This window comes from Dasypus novemcinctus, chromosome 28 (genome assembly GCF_030445035.2).
Source record: "Dasypus novemcinctus isolate mDasNov1 chromosome 28, mDasNov1.1.hap2, whole genome shotgun sequence".
In the NCBI taxonomy this organism is placed as follows: Eukaryota; Metazoa; Chordata; class Mammalia; order Cingulata; family Dasypodidae; genus Dasypus; species Dasypus novemcinctus.
In genome coordinates, this window is record NC_080700.1 from 4,506,912 (window position 1) to 4,527,355 (window position 20,444).

Sequence of the window (20,444 nt, forward strand, 5' to 3'; positions counted from 1 at the left end):
ATGGGTAATATTGCCCAAGAAATTGGGGAGAGGGAAGGGCAACATATGAATATAGGAGATTCTGAGGTGTTGGTTGAAAGTAAAATGCTGCGAAAACCTTTTCAAAATATAATTAGAAAAGTTACCTGTTTAAGATACTCAAAGGAGATAATCTGACACAGGACAGAATCCTAGGGAATATCTGAATGCTCCTTTTGCCAGAGTGGGTTATACCATTGGGTAGAGACCCATATGATGAGAGTGAAGGTAGACCAACATCCTGGGGAGGACTAATGCCATCAAATAGAGGGAACTGTATCTCTCAAGAGAAAGGGTAGCTCCCAGGGCATTAGGGCAGTTGAGCAAGTCAAGCCCTCAACACTGTTGCAAGTATCACTGAACATGGCTCCTCAAGAAATGAAGATTGACTGTCACTATGGGCCCCAAGGGGAGGGGGAAATAGATATTGAATAGATGGAACCAAAGTAACTGTGAGGGCAAAACAAGTGTTTCACAAGAGCACACAAGGATGGATATAAAACATGTAATATTACACCAAAAACATATAGGCGATGGCAGACTAATAATGTAAACCATAATGTAAAACATAGGATAACTAAAAAATTGAGAAAACTGTATAGCCTAGAGTATAAACCACAATGTAAACACAAATGTTACCTTGTTTGAAAGCTATTGTCTCAATATCTCTACATCAGTTTCAGTAAATATGATATGAATAGTTAAAGGATCATTGCTGTGGAAGGGAAAAGGTTTTATAATGGATATGTGGGAGTACTGTATATTGTATACATGAATTACTGTGATCTAAGGCTCTTGTGAAGAGAAGCTCAATAATTAGGAAAAAAGAAAAGAAAAAGATAGGATGTAGAATTTTTCCAAATCAATATATATTCTATATCTAACCTTTAAACTCATTGCTATATTCCATTTTACTAGTAAGGGAACCTGACATTATATTGGGCTTCACTTTTCAGGAAGTTTTGGATCACAGAGTGATTCATCAATGGCAGCGGAGGAATACCGGTATAGGATATTATTGACAGGTGATATATGGTTGACAGGGAGTTATACAGGGCATGTGTCCAGGGTGCATGGAAATGTTTGGATATATTCATAGTGGAAAAAATTAAAAACAACAGCTGGGGGGATACTGGGTTCCTGGCCAGGGGGGCTCTGTCGTGGTCCCTAGGGGAGCAGCTGCAGTCCCCCAGGTGCAACGGTAAGGACCAGGAAGGAATGAGGGTCCAACAGTGAGCCCCTGATACTAATGACTATGCTTGTGAGCCTATACACCTGAAATAAGAACAAGGCCTAGAGCAGCACTGTGCCTAAGAGTTCCCTCCTGACAGCCTCTGTGTTACTCAAATGTGGCCAGTCTCAAAGCCAAACTCAGCATGTAAATGCAATGCCTTCCCCCCAGCGTGGGACATGACACCTGGGGATGAGCCTCCCTGGCACTGAGGGATCACTACCAAGTACCAGCTGATGACGTAACTAGAAAATGGCCTTGAATTAAAGGTTCAATGCAGACCAGCAGAATATCCCTGTCTACATATAATAACATGACTTTAAAATGCTGTTTGACCTAATGTAAGGGGGAAATGGAAAGGAGAAATGAGTTTATATGGCTACAAGTCTCTAAAAAAGAGTCTGGAGGTTGTCAGAAGGACTGCCCTTATGCACACCTGAACAGAATCTCAGAGACAGATAAAGTAGATAGAACCCCAGGTATTGGTTCTTTTGAGGGCTAAAGAGACCCACAGGTTCTATGGTCATGGCAGATAGGGTTCACTGCCATGTCAGGTGGCCCTTCCTTGGAGCTGGTGTTTCTGTGTGATGGAACTGGACTCAGATGGGATCTCTTTTCACAAGACTTTCATGCTACTTTATTGGAATTGTAGTTGGTGCGGGGTCTTAAGGTATATCTAGGGGATTTGAATCTCTGGACTGACAATATGATAGCCATGCCCTGAGCCTCAACAGACTTCAGCTCCTACACTCTGATTTATTGGACTTACCCCACTCAGCTAACATGGAGTTGAAGAAGGTCAACCACCACACCATGGAGCCTAGAGTGCCTACAACTGAAAGCAGGAGGAGTGCATCCAGTATCCATGTGGAATCTAAGCCCCCTCTTGACATAGATGTGCAATGGACACAACCAATCCAAGGTCCACAGAGAAAAGTTGGCATTGGTGTTGGAAGGGTGGCCATGGTGGCTGCTGGGTGTGGGGAATGGGAGGAAGAGATGAGATGGGGAGGCATTTTTGGGACTTGGAATTATCCTGGGTGGTGCTTCACGGACAACTACGGGACATTTTAGATCCCCCCAGGGCCCACTGGATGGAACGTGGGAGAGTGTGGGCTATGATGTGGACCATTGACTATGGGGTGCAGCGATGCCCAGAGATGTACTTACCAGGTGCAAATGATGTGTCATCATGATGGGAGACAGTGTTGCTGTGGGGGGAGTGGGGGGTGGGGGCGGTGGGGTTGATTGGGACTTCATATTTTTTGAATGTAATATTTTTTAAAAAATGAATAAAAAAATAAATAAATAAATAAATAAAGGTTCAACATGGACCAGCAGAATATCCCTGTCTACATATAATAACAGGAGTTAAAAATGCTGTTTGACCTAAAGTAAGGGGGAAAGGGAAAGGACAAATGAGTTCATATGGCTATGAGTCTCTAAAAAGGAGTCTGGAGGTTGTCAGAAGGATTGCCCTTAAGCACACCTGAGCAGAGTCTCAGAGACAGATAAAGTAGATACAACCCCAGATATCAGTCCTTTTGAGGGCTAAAGAGACCCACAGGTTCTAGGGTCATGGCAGATGGGGTTCACTGCAATGCCAGTTGGCCCTTCTTTGAGCTTGTGCTTCTGCTCAACCACCACACCATGGAGCCTAGAGTGCCTACAACTGAAAGCAGGAGGATGGCATCCAATATCCATGTGGAATCTAAACCCCCTCTTGATATAGATGAGGAATGGACACAATCAAGCCAAGGTCCACAGGAAGGAGGAATACAGTAAGGATCAGAGTGGACTTAATGATATTCTATTCATGAACTATTGTGGTTAATAATTGAGAAAATGTGGCATTGGTGTGGAAAAAGTGGCCATGGTGGCTGCTGGGTGTGGAGAATGGGAGGAAGAGATGAGATGTGGAGGCATTCTCGGAACTTGGAGTTTTCCTGGGTGGTGCTCCAGGGACAATTGCCGGACGTTGTATGTCCTCCCATGGCCCACTGGATGAAATGTGGGAGAATGTGGGCTATGGTGTGCAACATGGGACATGGGGTGCAGCGATGCCGAGAGATTTACTCACCAGATGCAATGGATGTGTCATGATGATGGGGGAGAGTATTACTGTGGGAGGAGTGGTGGGGTGGTGGCGGTGGGGGTGAATGAAGACCTCATATTTTTTGAATGTAATATCTTAAAAAATGAATAAATTGAGTAGAATTTTGGGGAAAAAAAGTAATGATTCAAAAAAAAAAAAGAGGTCCCCATATATTCCATATATCTCATACCCCACCCCACCCCAATTCTTCCCTCATCAATAACCCCTTTCATCATTGTGGCACATTCATTGCATTTGGAGCACTGTTGCACCACATGGATTATAGTTCACATTGTAGTGTACACTCTCCTCCAATCCAGTCAGTGGGTTATGGCAGGATATATAATATCCAGTATCTGTCCCTGCAATATCATTTAGGAGAATACCAAGTCCTAAAAATGCTCCCACATCACATCTCTTCTTCCTTCTCCCTGCCCTCAGCAACTACCGTGACCACTGTTTCCACATCAGTGATACAATTTCTTCTGCTAGAGTCACAATTGTTCTTTAGTAGAATACCAGTAAGTCTAATCCACATTTTATTCCTCCATCTTGTGAACCCTGGGATGGTGATGTCCACTCCATCTCTAAATTGAGTGGGGACTTAGATCCCACATGGCTGATGGAAGTGATTCTCCTGCTTGCAGTTGTAGGTACTCTCAGTTCCCTGTTGTGGTGGTTGGCCATATTCACCTCCCTGTTACCTGATCTGGGTTTCTGAAATGCTTAATTGGTGTGTATTAAATATTAGCTATCCCTGTTGCTAATTAATATTCTGTGCCTCTAAAGAAATTTGGTGAAAATGTTGCCCCCCAACTCATCACTATATATTTAAATTAATGATATTTTCCTTCCTTTTAAAGTATCATTATTTAAATTAATGATCCTTTCTTTGCTTCTAATATCAATTTAGAAGTTAAACTGATATTTTGAATGGGATGTTATTTGATAATAAAACTAATCTGAAATATTATGAAAAACAATCAGTGAAATTACACTGATTTTATCTTTAAAAAGTGAAAACCATAGATATCCATTAATGGGAGAATGTCTACTATGGCTACATCAAACACTAAGAATGCATTATTTTGTTGAAATTAGTTTAAACTAATTATTTAAATTAGCTTCCTCCTGCTGAGTTTAAATTCTGTGAGAGATTGCTGTTTTTTAGTGCCCATACATTATTTTATGAAATAATGGTCTTTTGGTTTGAGAAATCTAGGTTCTTATTGTTTTTATTATGAGCTTGTTTGAAATTATAATTTTCCTTTCAATGGAGGAATACTATCATATATACTATGATATAAGGACATTATGAGAAAGGGATAGGCCCTGGGTTGGACAAGACTTTCTGAACAACAATAATTAATAGCAGCCATCTTTTAGTATGTGCTTATTCTACTGTTTTCATTTTATGGATGGGGATATTGAGACACAGAAGGTGTAAATCATTCAAAGTCAAATGGCTGGTGGGTGGCAGAGCTGATTTTAAAACCAACATGCTTTTCAAAGTCTCTTGAAAGCATCATTTGGAGTTGTTCCACATAGCAGTACAGGAGACACTGAGTGAGCCCAAGGCATCCTTATGGGTGAGTTTTCACATGCTGAAGTGAGAGAATTACACAGGTTTCCCTTTCTCCATGGCTATGTGGTGTTCCTAGGTGTGCAGCTCCTCAGCTGACAGGCCTGCCTGCTTCTGGTGAAGAGGAAAAATCTTCTTCAAAAGTGCCAGAGCAGAATCAGCATTTTGGTTTGGAAAGGGCCCTTCAGGGAGTTTTTGCTGCTTGATTTCTCTTCCTTGAACCTCTCACATGGCCTTCTGACATTGCATTTGTTAATAAATTTCTATAGCATTAATTCAGGTAATATGAGATTATTTTAGGGTTCAGAGGTTTGTTCTGATGATCTTTAAACCTCTTAAACTCATTGAATCTGCTTTCTCAATGGAAGAATATAGGTGGTTATGACTGAGCATTTTAGGAATTGTAAGGAATAAAGGATTAATGTTCAGTAGTGCTTTCTTAGGTTACACACAGACAAATTTTGATAATTGCATTTCAGAGTTGGGTAATGACATAGTTGTAATTTTTTGGAAACCTAGTCAGATTTTTACCCTTGCCCTATCAACATAGTCCTGAGGTTTCACTGCTGACTAGGGAAGTGCTGAGGCTGGCTGAACATGCCTTTGATGCTGGGTGAGGTAGGGTCCTTCATAGAATTGGATTCCCAGAGCCACCCTAAAATGTAAGTCCTATGTGCTTTTAGGAAGAATGTTAACATTGTGAGTTGTCTTCCTTTTCAGGGAATTGGAATCAGCTAAATCCTAGCAGAAAAGAAAAGTTATAACCATGCTTTAAGTTTTTATGAGGATTAAAAATAGTAAACTTATATCCAAGGCCTTGGACAATGGAGTAAGTATTTTATAAATCACCACTATTATAACCATGTCCCAAGGAGTCACCTTTCTTTACAGGTCATGAGTGTGGGTGGGGAGGTTTGAGAAAATAGACTTTCTACCCCTTCTCAGCCTTGACATGTGAGGAGGTTTGAGAACATGGACTTTCTCTTATCAGCCATGAGAACTTTGGAAATTTGGTTGTTCACTCATCCACAAGCCGGTCTCACTTGAAAATCAGGGATAATGATACTACTACCTGTGTCATACAGTGCTCATGAGAATTAAATGACCCTATCAGTGTTGGAAACTAAGGTATGTCACAAAGGGAGACATGCTGTTTCCATGGCTACGCTTTTAACATAGGAATGCAGCAATTAAGCCTTTCCAGTCAGCAGGATAGAGCTGTCCCGGACAGGGAAAAATACAAGCAAATACACTTTGTAGTTTGAAAGGAATACTAAATCTTTGTACTTTGAGATAAGTTCTTTAATTTATGAGTCTTGTTAATGTGTAGTTACACTGCTTGTTATCTCGATAGTTGGAGTATATATAATGCCACATGTAGAAAATAAAGTTGTCTGAGGAGTGATTGCTCGCAGAACCCTGATCCCAGCACTCTCTTTCTTTCTTTCTTTCTTTGTTTCACTCTCTCCTCTTCTCTTTCTTTCATTCCAGCATGGGGCATGACTCCTGGGAATGGGCCTCCCTGGCACTGAGGGATTACTACCAAGCACTGGCTGGTGATGCAACCAGAAAAAGACCTTGAATAAAAGGGGGAAATGGTAAAGACAAATGAGATCATACAGCTAAGAGACTAAAATGAAATGGGTGGTCATCAGATGGGTTATGCTTATGCACATCTCAGCAGGATCTCATAGTCTGCTAAAGTAGTTACAATCCATGGTAGTGGTTTTCCTGAGGGCTCTGGACATACTCAGGTCCTGTGGTCAGGGCAGATGTCTTGGGAGTTAGGTGCCTTGCCACTGAGCCCTACTTTTGAATTTGTGCTCCTGCCTGTGATGAAGTGGAACTCAGGTATGAGTTTTCTACACATGCTCTTTCTGTCCCTTATAGTGAACCTGTGGTTGCTGCTGGGGTTGGCATATGTCCAGGAGACTTGCATCTCTGGGTTATCCATGTGGCAGCTGGGCCCTGAGCCTCAGTGGTGTGGAAGCATGTACTTTCCAGTTTCTTGGACTTATCCAGGTCAGTTGACAGGGAGGGGATGATGGGAAACCACCACATCAAAAAATGAGAGTCTACTGTTGTGAGCATGAGAATTCCATCCACCATCCATGTGGGATCAAAGCCCCCTCTCAATTACAAGGTGGAATGGGCATCACCAACCCAGGGTCCTCAGGATGGAGGAATAAAATATGGATTAGAGTGGACCACTGGTATTCTACTATAGAATTACTGTGACTCTAGAAATGGAAGAAATTATATCATTGATGTGGAAACAGTGGCCACAGGGCTTTCTGAAGATAGGGAAAGGAAAAGGAGATGTGATATGGGGGCATTTTGGGACTTGGAGTTGTCCTGAGTGATATTGCAGGGACAGGTGCAGTACATGTATATATGCTACCTTAATTCATTGAATGGACTGGGAGAGAGTGTAAATACAATGTAATCTGGCAGTTGGCTCTGGAGTTCAGTGCACTGTCAGTGGGTCCTACTTTGGAAATTGTGTTCCCGAGTGAGATGGAGTAGGACTCAGATATGGCCATTCTACACACGCCTCTTCTGTCACCTTTATTGAACCTGTGATTGGTGTTGGGGTTGGTGTATACCCAAGAGACTTGAATCTCTGGACTGGCCATGTGCCAGCTGGGCCCAGAGCCTCAGCAGATTTGCAATTCTTACTCTCTGGTTCATTGGACTTACCCAGGTCAGCTAACAGGGAGATGAAGATGGCCAACCACCACACTAGGAAATGAGGATGCCTACAACTCCAAGCAGGAGAATCACATCCATCAATCATGTGGGTCTAAGCCCCCTCTCAATATAGAGGTGGAGTGGACATCACCATCCCAGAGTCCACAAGATAGAGGAATAAAATATGGATTAGAGTAGACTTATTGGTATTCTATTATGAACTATTGTGACTCTAGCTATTGAAGAAACTGTCTCATTGACATGAAGACAGTGATCACGGGAGCGCTGAGGGCAGGGAGAGGGAAGAACAGATGTTATGTGGGGGCATTTTCAGGACTTGGAGTTGTCCTGGGTGGTATTGCAGGGACAGTTGCTGGACATTGTATGTCCTGCCATGGCCCACTGAGTGGAATGGGGGAAAGTGTAAACTGTAGTGTAAACCATTATCTATGTGTTGCAGCGGTGCTCCAAAATGTATTCACCAAATGTAATGACTGTCCCATGAAAAAAAATTCACAATATGATTACATGTAACCTACACTAGAATGTAAAAAATCCAAAATCATGTAGTAAGAAGTTTCATGAGGATGTTAAGGATGTAGAGCCCTCTTACATGGCTAGTGGAAAGGGAAATTGGTACAAGTTTGTAAAATCGTATGGCAGTACCTGAAAACGTTAAACATAGAGTTATTATGTGACCCATGCAAGCTCATTGTTAGAAATCTTCCCAAGAGAAAACATATGCTGATGCTAATCCTTAGATTGATAACAGCTTTATGCATAATAGCCCAAAGATGTAAACAAACCAAAATGTTCAACTGTTAAATGGTTAAGAAAATATGACCTATCTCTATAAGACAGTGTTTTTTTTTTTCCTTTCTTTTTTTTATTTTATTTTTTATTGACTTTGTAATAATATTACATAAAAATATATATGTGAGGTCCCATTCAACCCCACCCCCCCAACCCCCCTCTCCCTCCCCAACAACACTCGTTCCCATCATCATGACACAGTGTTATATAAACTGGCTAAATGGGAGATTTTGTGCTGTATATTCACTACTACAATAAAAAAGCATTGTATGAAAAAGAAAACTCTTTAAATAAATGAATGAATAGTACACAAACTCAGACCTCCAGTTCACCCCTGATTGCCTAGAGGTCTCTCCTTAACTAGTTTTGAGCAGAACAATGGGAAGTGCCTTTTATACTATGAACAAGAATAAATTCATCCTCATTCTATCACTAAATACTTAGCATTAATTTTCCTTATCTTGAAGTCATATAAGACTTGGAAAGTTGAACACTGACTATTCAACAGCCCTGACATAAGCTATGTGTTAGTGGTCATTTTCAATCATTTCATAGTCTCTTCCTGGGCTGACATTTCCTTTAAAGAGGTTAAACTTTCTGCACCTTTTCAGTTTGCCACAAAGAGGACATTGTTCTGTTGACTTAACTGAAAAAGCAAGAGCAAGAATAAGGAAAGGAAGTAGAGATCAGTCACAAAGACAGCTAATCATGTTTTACAAAAGATTAGCAGAGAAGGCTAAGGTTGAGAAAAGTTACACTTGATAAAGCAGAATCCTATGATTGGCTAAGTGGTTGAGGATTAACCAGTCAAAAAGAATAAATGTGTAAAGAGTATTTATGATGCCTTTGAGAGGAAGACAGACCAGACAGGGCAACTAGATCACAAACAGATGTCTTGACACCTGCAACTAATGATGCATCTTCAGAGATGCATACTTATTAGCAAGCTTGGCAACACCGATGATAAATTTGAAAAAAAAAAAGTTCTATTTCAAATGCTTTATAAATAAACTTAGAAAACTTGCTTCTGTGTGATGTCCTTATTTCTTGCCCCCCAACCTGAAAGCTACAATTCACACAGAGAGTCAGATAGCCATATGAGCTAAAGGCTCCTTCCTCCCTTTCTCTTAGCCTTCAAAACCCCAAAATGTGTTCACTGAGTGCGATGAGTGTGCCACAACGATGGGGGAGGTTGTTGGTGTGGGAGGAGTGGGGTAAGGGGTGGGGGGTATACAGGAACCTCTTATATTTTTTAATGTAACATTTTTTGTGATGTATATATCTTCAAAAAATACAATTTACAAAAATGATGTGGTAGGGGGTTGGGAGTGGGTTATATGGGAACCTCTTATGTTTTTTAGTTTTTTTTATGTTTTTTAATGTAACATTTCTTGTGATCTATTACCTTAATTAAAAAAAAAAACATCCCACACCACAGCCCCAGGAAGCATTCTCAGCTGCCCCCAACAGGCAATAATCCCTCCTCTGCACACACAAAATGCTTTTCCACACCAATTATATTTTGTCTATCCATGGTTGCCCCAAAGGAGCATGAGTTCCTGAAAAGCTGAGGGGTTGTGGTCTCTTCATTATCTTTGCATCCTCACTGCTTGGACCCTAAGGAGGAATCAGTGGTGCTGACTTCTTGATGAAGATGAGTTAGTGTAGGGAGCAGAAGACCTGAAGCCAGTGGGGTGACACTAATTTCAGAGTCCTCACACAGAGATTTCAGTTGAAACTGAAGGTGCACACTGGGGCAACCACCAGACATAGGCTGTCCTGTAAGCATCTCTCAAATAGTGAGAATTTAGCAAAGAAAAGCTTTCAGCAGGGAACAGACCCACCTAATTAACAAAATGCTATCTAATGAGTGCACTCAAGTACACCCCTCATTTGAAAACTAGGAACTCCCCTTTCATGTTTACTTAACATGTCTAAAGTACTTTAGCATGTATTCTGAAGAGGCCCTGGAAGAGGCACAAGGAGACACCACATTTGATGGGAGTGATTTTTCCACCAACACTTCCCACAGAGAAGCTGGGTAGACTGTTGCTCCATCTGAAAGTGCATTACCTGATAAAGCCTCCAGTTTGCTTTCATTTCTAGGGCTCTCTTTTCATCAACTTTTGTTCTACAATAGATTCTGATACTACAATAAAATTCCAACCACTAGCACTTGTCAACAGCTAACAGGTTAATGGCACAAAGAAGGGAAAAATGAAAAATCATACACTGCCTAATCTCTAAATCAGGGATTTTTTATATTTTTTCTTCCACAGACCCCTTTGCCAGTCAGGTGAAAAACATGGACCCAATACTCAGACTACACTATGCTGTGTACTATTTAATAAATATATCACACCTGAACTGTTACATTCCCAAAGAATGTTTTTTTAATTTCAATTCAAACTCATGGACCTCTTGTTAAGAACCCCTGCCCTAGTTGCTCCCTTCTTCCAGCTAAGGAAAGCCTCTCCAAAAAGGCATACCTGTGAAGTCAGGATTCACCAACTGAGGGACATCCATTGAGTTGACCAAAGTCACAAAGGCAAAGAAGAGAGAAAGTGACCTGTAGGTGGTAAAAGTTGATGAGAAAGCGTTAAAGAGGAACAAAGTCAGCCAAGACCACCCTGTACTCTCTCTCCACCCCCAGAATTACTCATCTCATTCCAACATGGGAAAGTTCTGGCATCTGCTTATCACCTGCACCCCTTGGCCCAAGGCACAACCAACCAACAAGAAAAGGAGGACATGGGCTATTCTTTCTGTGCTTTCCTAGCAGTAAGGCTGGTAAGTGGCCCCAGCAACACCTCCCAACTGGGGGCACCTGTATATTCTCTATCCCTCCAAGCTGAGATGGGTTATAGGTGCAAGGAGTTTTCTAAGAAGCCTGAAAGAAGTACCTGCTCTCCATTGGGTACTTCCTGAAACTCTGCCTTAGGTATTCCACCTGCAGCTCATCATACCAGCTTCTTAAAACTGGCTCCACATGTGAATTGGAGGCTTTCTCTTGGACTTTGGGACCCGTGATCAACTAATCTTTCTCAGTATCTCACACTGCTTTTCGAGATGCCTAGTTGTCTGCAATCCATTTTCCATAACTGGTAATATAATTCTTATATCTTTTGCATGTATGGGGAGGTATTTGTCATTCAGGTTTTATGTATTGCCTCTGTGATGTTGATATGGGCTATGCGTGGCAGGCTCTTTGTCTCTTCAGAGATAACCTAAACTATCCGGGACTTGTGGATGTGGGATGATAAATGGTTGCAGTCCTGCTCACCAAGGGCAGTTTAACAGTGAAACAGTTTAACAATGCAAGGTCTATAAACAAAGTATTCAGGGGAAATGCAAACAAAATATGTTGAAAGCTTATCTAGAATGTCTGGAGTCCACGCTAAAAGCTTACCTAAGATGTGGAAGACAGATATGCTAATTCAAGCCTATTGAGAACTGAAACAAAGGGACCATTTGGCCTTTCCTCTCTGTATAAAAGACATTTGAAAATCTTGTTCCTGGCTCAGGATTCGAACAGAAAACTCCCGAGTCCGGCCGGCCATAAATAAACCATTTTTCCTTCTCAAAATCATTCCTAAGTCCTGGCCTCTCTATACGCAAATAATTGAACTTCTCTCAAATTCTACAACATTTTTGGTGACTCTGGTGGGACAGCAAATGAAGGCCAGAGATGGTAGCATTTTGCTGCCCCTTCCAAATCCCCAAGGAAGCCGGGAGGACTCGGGTGAACCCCAAATCTGGGCACCCCTGGATTAAATTTAATCCAGAAAAGATGTGGGCTCCATCAGAATCTTCCCGACAAAGATCGAGGACAATGGAAGGTCTGAAGAGAAAGATTCTGGGAATGAAAAAGAACTACGAACATGGAAGAAGGTAAGACTCCCTGGGTGAGCACAGTCTGGAAGGCCCTAGCTTTAATTGCTAGGAAGGGGAGGCTGATCACTTCCTGAGAGAACCCTAGTAGCCCCAGAAAGTTGGGGGGAAGCCATTCTCTCTAGGCTTGGGAAAAGGAGAAAAACCAGGGAAAAGCCCTGGTGTTTTAGGTTTGTCTAACTGCATGTTAGAATCTGGTACTGGTCTTATATCCACTAAAGGAATGGAGTCTTGATTTTAATAAGAAAGGTTGTTTATAGGTTCGAGTCCTAATGTCCTGGAAAAAAAATGGGAAAAAGCCCTGGTGTTTTGGGTTTGTCTAACTGCATGTTAGAATCTGGTACTAGTCTTATATCCACTGAAGGAGTGGAGTCTTGATTTTAATAAAAAGGGTTGTTTATAGGTTCAAGTCCTAAAGTCCTGGAAATTGGTCTAGATTTAAAAAAAAAAAAAACTTGGTTACAGGAAAATGGATCGGCTTTTCTGGTGGAGCTTGGTCTGGGTGTAAAGTTTAAACAGTGGAAAAAGTCTAGCTGAAATCTTTTATTATGGTGCTAAATTGTGAATGAATTCACTTTATACCAAATGTTAAGTGTTCTGAGGTTTGTGATGGCTGTGGGGGCAGCCATGGTGAAAATATATATATAAACTTGTGGGTCAGATTAGTGACCTTTTGCTTCTGTCTGTGTCAGCTCAATGCTAGGGTTGGAGTTGTGTCCTTATGTAAAGTAGAATTACAGCTGAGCTGGAGCCCTCCCTTGCCATTGGCAAGGGGGTGAAATGATTATGGGGCAAAACTGAGGGAGTCTGGATGTTTGCGGAGTCTAGATGTTTGTACATGCTTTGCTGTCTTATCTCTGGTCTGGCCCTTTGCCGGGGCTTGGAGGTCATCTGTGTCCATGCCACACACCCAAGTTTTTGGGTGATGTCCCAGTCAGGGTGGCTGGGTCCCTGGGAGAGTTGCCAAATTTGAGTAGGTTCTGTCTGCCCATTTTGGCTGAAAGCTGGAAAGGGGGGAGCGGCTGGCCCCTTTCCAGTGAGTCCACACCTTCTATTCATAAGCCACATTCCTGTTTGATTGTTGTGCACTGGACTGCCTGGAAGGGAGGAAGTGAAGAGGGTGAAAAGCAGAATCAGAATAAATGCAGTAAAGTTCCCTCCATAGGGTATCAAAGCCAAAATACTTTTGCATTCTTCTCGGTTCTTATAAGGTATTGTAGTAACTTTAAGTAAGAGAATGTGTTCTATGAAGGTAAAATTTGTCTTAAAGGTATAAATAATTATAAAAGTTTTACAAAGCATTGTTTAAATTAAGGTATTTAAATGGCTAATTGCAGAAAGTCATTATTAAACAAAAACTGAATTGATAATATAATAAAAGGTGATTTTATAACATTTATTCAGCGGCCAGCCTCCCCTGCCAACTTGCTTCCAAAGAAACTTTCTGGTATTACATGCTACTAAGTATTTAAAGTGAAGAAAAGTTCATTATTTTAACAAGCTTGTTTAGTATTAATGGCAATTATATGTTGTAAGAAGTTTGCCTGGTAACTTAGTATGTGGGATATATGGAATGTGTTTTTATTGTTAAGGAAACAGAAGATGATTTTGTCCTAAGATAAAATGATTGATTATTGGAAAGAGTAGAGTGTGGGACAAACCTGAATGAATACTGAAAGTGTAGAAGGTTTGTGGAAGGAAAATTTTTGTGATTAAAATTGAGTAAGATCAATATACAAAGAAAATCTTTTATCCAAAAAGCTTCTTGTGCTTTAACCTCATCATTTCCTGTGTTTGAAGAAGAGTCTTACCTCTTTTAAAAGAACATTATGTTCTAGAAATCAAATCCTGAAAAGTAGCTTTTTATTTCAAACTAACTGCAAGAGATTTATTCTTTTACTTTAAAGGAAAAATTAAAGTAATGGTTAAGTTCATTTAATATGTTATAAGTCGAATGAAAGGTATTTAAAGGTGTTATAAAATTAACAGGTTTTTAAAGTTAATAAAAACTGTAAGAGTTAAAATCATTTATAAATGCATTTATATTATAAAACAGTGGAAAGATAATAACTGAAATTATAGCTGGGTGAATTTAGCCTGAAACTATTATTTAAGTGTAAATTCTAAACTAACCTTTGCTTTGTTTATGGTTACTTCAAGCCTAACCTCACCCTTTGCCTTTGCCTATGGTTATTTCATAATTGAGAAGAGCTGGGACATCACTGTCTCCTCTCCTGGTATTAGTAACCCTTTCTCTCATGAATTCAAGTGTAAACTAAATAAATTGCTGCCTGATGGAATAAGGTTAAATGACCACTGGAGTTTAATTATCTCCAAAATCAAAAAGAGGGTTGGAAGGGGAGAAGTCTCCTGCCTTGACTGTCAGTGTTCCTAAGAGTGGCAATTCATGAGAGAAACCAGTCTGTCTCCCTGAGGCTTCAAATAGCCTCAGTAAATATATATAAAATTAATCTTGTTGCCTATCCAAAATTCTGCTAAATTCAAAGTAAAATATAAAGTTCTGAAACAAAAATTAGTGCTAAAGCATTGAGAACATTTTGGTTACAATCCATTAGTTAAGAAAGAAAATTCTTGTGTAAAACTGCATAGTCATAGTATAAAACTGCACAGTCACAGTGCAAATTAAGAAGAGTTTCAGGAGTCTTTGAAATGCTTTGCAGTCACACTTATTTTGTAAGAATTAGAAGTTTAAAATAACTAAAGTTATGTTTTTGTGTCAAACTATTCATGTCTGCCTATTTGCTCAAATTGTTGAGGTTAAATATGCAGTTATAAGTAATATATATTTCAGGACCCCAAATTAAGCTAAACAGTATATAAAATAATGCAAATTATAAGTAATATCAATCAGCTTTGTTTCTGTGTCTAACTCTTTGCATCTGCCCATTTGCTCAGTGTATGTCTTCATACATCAGGATAATAATATCAAATTAACAAATGAAAATTCTTAAAAGAGCTCGATTCAAATTGTTAATTAAATATGCAGTTATAGATGTAAATAAATATTCTTAAAGCCCAAATTAAACTAAGCAGGATGAAAAGGTCATAGAAATCTGATTATAGAAACAATTGGGAAAGGGCCTCCTCTTTGCAAGAGCTTTAAAGGCAAGACTAGGTGTGGCAGATTAAGCCTATCTACTAGGCTAGGGAATTAAGAATCAGTTTGCCTGGTAATTTCCCAGTTTAAACCTTTTGTCAGCCATAAAATGTAAAAAACAAACAAAGGTTAGTTTTCACATAAAAGAAAAAAATGTTGATTGGTGTAACCTGGCAGCCTGGCAGCCTGCTGTCTCAGTCTCCCACTCCCGGGTTAGACAGCAGTGGAGGAGACCAGTTTAGGCCAGTCCTGTGGGCAGTGGAAGGACGCCCAAGAAGGAGCTAAGTTAGTGCCATTTCAGCACTAAATTCTATTCTTTATTTAACAAAGGGGAACAGGTAAAAACTAAAATGGTTGGAATGTGAGAGAGGAAGCAGTTAAATCACACACTTTTGTGCAGGAAAGTTAAAGCTCAGATAAGCTGTAACTTCTGAAGTATCCAATCCATGGAAAAACAGAGGAAGAGCTTGCGTGCTGGCCTTAGGGGTATAAATTGTGTCATTTTTCTTTGTTCGGGGCACCAGCCATATCTGGCTCTGTGCCCCTTCTTGCAAGATTGAGAATAAATTCTTTTCTTCTCCACAATCTGGTGAGCCTTATTTACTTCTAGAAGATTTCTTTCCAACAAAATAAAGGTAATTAGTGGCTCTATTAACAAATTTCAGTAAGTAAAGAAAAGTCCATAAACTATGGAGAGATCTTTCCTGGGTTATGATTAAACAAATTAAGTAATTGTGTAATGTGTTTTAAAACCTGGTAGTCAGTATGCTTTTAAATTATTCATTTTCATAACTTAAAGAAAAGAAGTTTTTAACTTCCTGTAAGGGAAAAAGAGAACATTCCTTGCATAAACTATAATGGTTTCAATTTTAACTTGAGTGTAATCTCCCATAGTTAATTTATAAACTAAATTAACATTATGTATGAAATCTTTAGAGTAATGAAAATTGTGAGTTCACATTGGTGAAATTAGGCTAAAGGAAAAAGATTGTAGATATGCTCTCAAACAAATAGAGTAAATTTCTTTGGTAATTGTAATTTAATAAGTTTACTTAAACATGAGGTGGCTAGTCAATGTGGTTATAGTCAATTTTAAGGAGTTTGTAAAACATCTGCCAAACTGAAAATGTTTAAATAGTTCTAGTTCTAGAAGTCATTGTTAACTAAAAAAACTTAAGATTGGTATTGGTAGCAGAAATAAGTTAATGATAATAAAACCTGTCTGAAGGCCACTGCAAAGTACACATTTAAGTAAATGGTAATAAAAAGTTATCTTGATTCTATTAGAAATATTCTGTTTTCATTTTAACAATGAAAAATAATTTTTTTCCCTCTATTACTAAAGTAAAGTACCTACTGTTATCTTCATGGTAAAATTGTGTAAGTAAACAGTCATTTAATATATGATATGTTGCATTAAATTGTTTAAAATATATATATAAAAACAAGGAATAAATTTTAACCTTATCAAACTCTTTTGTGCTTTCAAACCAGGCCCTGTATACATTGCATTTTGCCTCTCCATGTGAGTTATTGGCTAGGCTGGTTACTGATCCCTCAATTAAAAATATTTGCTATATCAGCCTCTGGTTCTGCTCCTGAAGTCAATGGAAACTACATTGCAGTTTCAAGCTCCTGCAGCAGCCAATGATGACTCGGTACAGCCAAGTGTACAATGGACATCGCCTCCAGGCTGGCACTGTTCCATGGTCCCAGAGAGCACTATGCACCAGGCTAGTAGAATACTGGAAAATCTCTCTAAGATGAAGGATGCTGCGACTTGCTCACTGCATTGAAGAACATGCTAAGTGGAGCCATGGTACCAGGATACTGTAAGTGAAACTTAAACACAATTGGCATTATGGCCTGCTCTCATGGAGAGATGACATGTAAAGTATTACAAACCTGAAACTCAAAACTAATAATTGCAACTCTGAATCCTTATGCATTAAGTAATACATTAGTTAATATTAAGTGCTGTACTTTTATCCTGTACTAAATATATGCCTAATAATTATAACATTATCTTTTCTATTTTGGATCAAGAGCAGAAGTATATTAGACATGTTAAATTCCTGGTAAAATCATTTTCTAAACAGTTAAAAACATGTCTATAGAATAAGGTGGCAGTCTCAGCCAGTCTCAGTCAACTTCTATATTCTACTGTACTCTGCTGTGTAGCAAAGGTGAGGCTTGCTTGCTGATGGTGAGTCACCTATTGAACAAGTCAAAATTGCTAGAAATTGTACAATTGAAACTAAGGTGTAAAAAAAAAAAACCTTTATACCTTTATTCTGTAGTTCTGATCACTCTCACAGGTGAAAACGAAGAGAATTTCCAACTTAGTGTTCTAATCCTGAGTGAAGCCAGTTGCCCAAGGAGTGCCAGTTCACCAGGAGCATCTGACAAAGTGAATGAGTGCCAATCATTGAACAGTTTGGAATGTGTCTTCAGACAAAGCTAAGTGTCTGTTGCAATTTCTCTCTGAAGATGAATAACTTAAAAAAATATATATGCTGTTCCCACCAGCTTTTAGGAGTGCCATCTTTATAGGCACCTAACCTTGTCTACCTCTGCAATCCAATGTCCTCTTTTAAAAATGGGTATTAAGTTTGTTTCTTTCAGAGTGAACATCATATTAACCATATGAAAACTTCATCCAACTTTGTACAGAATGCCAGATCCATCTTCCTCCAGTTAAAATAAATTAAGAGTTTTACACCTTATTAGGCAATGACTACAGCTCATGGCCAGCAGGAAGCAGTTACAGAAAAGAGATCATCTCCCTTCAGCACCCCTTTTAAATTAAAGGTGTAAACTCTTCAAGGGTAAAATAAAATTAATAGATGGATCTGGAACCTGACTGGAAATCCACGTGAGCACCAGTGGCCACAGGATGACTGCAGGAGGCCCCTGCCCCAGGATTCTGCTGTCCAGAATGAAAACTTCTAAACTTTTAAAAACAGTCCTGGATGCTACCCTAAAGATTGATAAATAATCAATCAAAACAACAAACAGCCATCCACCTCATAGCTCCAACAATAATTATGCCAAAGCTTAGCAAGTTAAACTTTGGCAAAGAGGGGAAATGATGTGGGCTATGGGTGGCAGGCTCTTTGTCTCTTCAGAGATAACCTAAACTATCTGTGACTTGTGGGTGTGGGATGATAAAAGGTTGCAGTCCTGTCCTTGGTGAGCAGGAAACAGTTTAACAATGCAAGGTCTATAAACTTTAAGTATTCAGGGGAAATGCAAACCAAATATGTTAAAAGCTTATCTAGAATGTCTGCTAGCAAAGGTATTTTCCCAGATTTGCAGGCAGGAAGGAGGTGCCTGCACCAGACTCTGAGGAAGGAGATGTAACCAAGCACCTAGAGGCCCCAGAGCCAGCTAATGTCTGAACCAGCCAAGCTGCTACCACTGTGCACCCATGGCACCCACCAAGGACTCTCAAGAGGACTAGGACACTTCCACTGAGAATATAGATAAGTCCAACCACAACCCCCCATTTGAGCTGATTGTCTATCTTCCTGAACAAGAAATCAAAGCACTGGAGGAAGATTAAGAAGAACTTTTTAAAATGTGGGCAAAGTTTTTCTGATTTGCTTCAGAAAGTGACCTCCCTAAGTGGAAGGAGCATGACATGGTGATGTCAAGTTCCTGAAGCACAAGAAGGGGACCATCCACTTTCTCATGCACAGAGACAAGATGCTGAAGGTCTGCACCAACCACGACATCACACCGCTGAAGCCAAACATGGATAGTGAGCAGGCCTGGGTCTGAAATGCTCATGCTGACTTTGCCAATGAGTGCCCCAAACCTGAGCTGCTGGCCATCTGGTTCCTCAGTGATAAAAATGCACAGAAATTCAAAAAGAAATTTGAGTAATGCAGGAAAGAGACTGAGGAGTGAGAAAAGAGAGACCAGGGCAAAAATGATAATGCCAAAAAGCATTATCTGAGAAGCTGGAAGCTCCTTTGATAAAGGAGGAGATCCAGGAGGCCCCTGGCAACAAGGAGTCTGAAAAGGAGGAGACCAAGGAAAAAATTAAAAAGCCCCATTGCCCCAAAGGCTGTTAGCTAGAGGAATTAATCTCTAATCACCTAATGGCCTTTTGATGGCTGGTTTAACTGGAAAACTCTAATATTGAAACTTAGCCTTGTATTATTGGTTGCCTCAGTGTTACCTCCTGAGAATCTCCTTGTGCTAAAATATGGCCATTCTCTAAGCTGAACTCTGCATATAAAGGCACGAGTTTCCACCCCAGCATGCAACATGACTCCTGGGGATGAATGTCCCTAGCCCCAAGGGATCACTACCAAACAAAACTTACAATGCAACTGGAGAAAGACCTTGAACAAAAGGTGGAAAAGGTAATGACAAATGAGTTTATATGGCTAAGAGACTTCAAAATGAGTCAGGTGGTCATTTAAGGGGTAAGACTTATGCACATCTCAGCATGACTGCATTGACTGCAAAAGAAAATAATACTGCAAATAAATGGGGCTCCTGAGGTCTCTGGAGACATCCAGACATCAGGGCCAATAGCTCAGGAGTTTGGTGACTTGCCAGTGGGCCCTTCTTTGGAATTTATGTTTCCCAGTATGACAGAGTTGGACTCAGTTATGGTTTCCCTACACAGGGCCCTTCTGCCCCTTCTGTTTGGAACTATAATTAGTACTAGAGGTGATAGGTGAACATCCAGTACACTTAAATCGTTGGGCTGTCCATGTGCCAGCTGAGTCCGGAGTCTCAATGAAGTTGCAAAACCTACTTTCCAGTTCATTGGACTCATCCAGGACAACAAATAAGGAGGTGATGATGGAGAATGACCACCCTGAGGAAGCAAGATGTCTACAACTGCAAGCAAGATAGTTCCATATGTCTGCCCCAAGGGATCAAATCCCACTCTCAGTTAGAGGTGGAGTGAGCATCACCACCCCAGAATCCTCAAGATTGAGAAATGAACTATAAACTAAAGTAGATTTACTGGTATTCTTCTATA

General features: G+C 40.0%; 1 pseudogene; it reads left to right on the forward strand.

Moving 5' to 3' along the window:
• Positions 1-18,869: 18,869 nt before the first annotated feature.
• LOC131276381 (ran-specific GTPase-activating protein pseudogene) lies at positions 18,870-19,518 on the forward strand (annotated as a pseudogene).
• Positions 19,519-20,444: the final 926 nt, after the last annotated feature.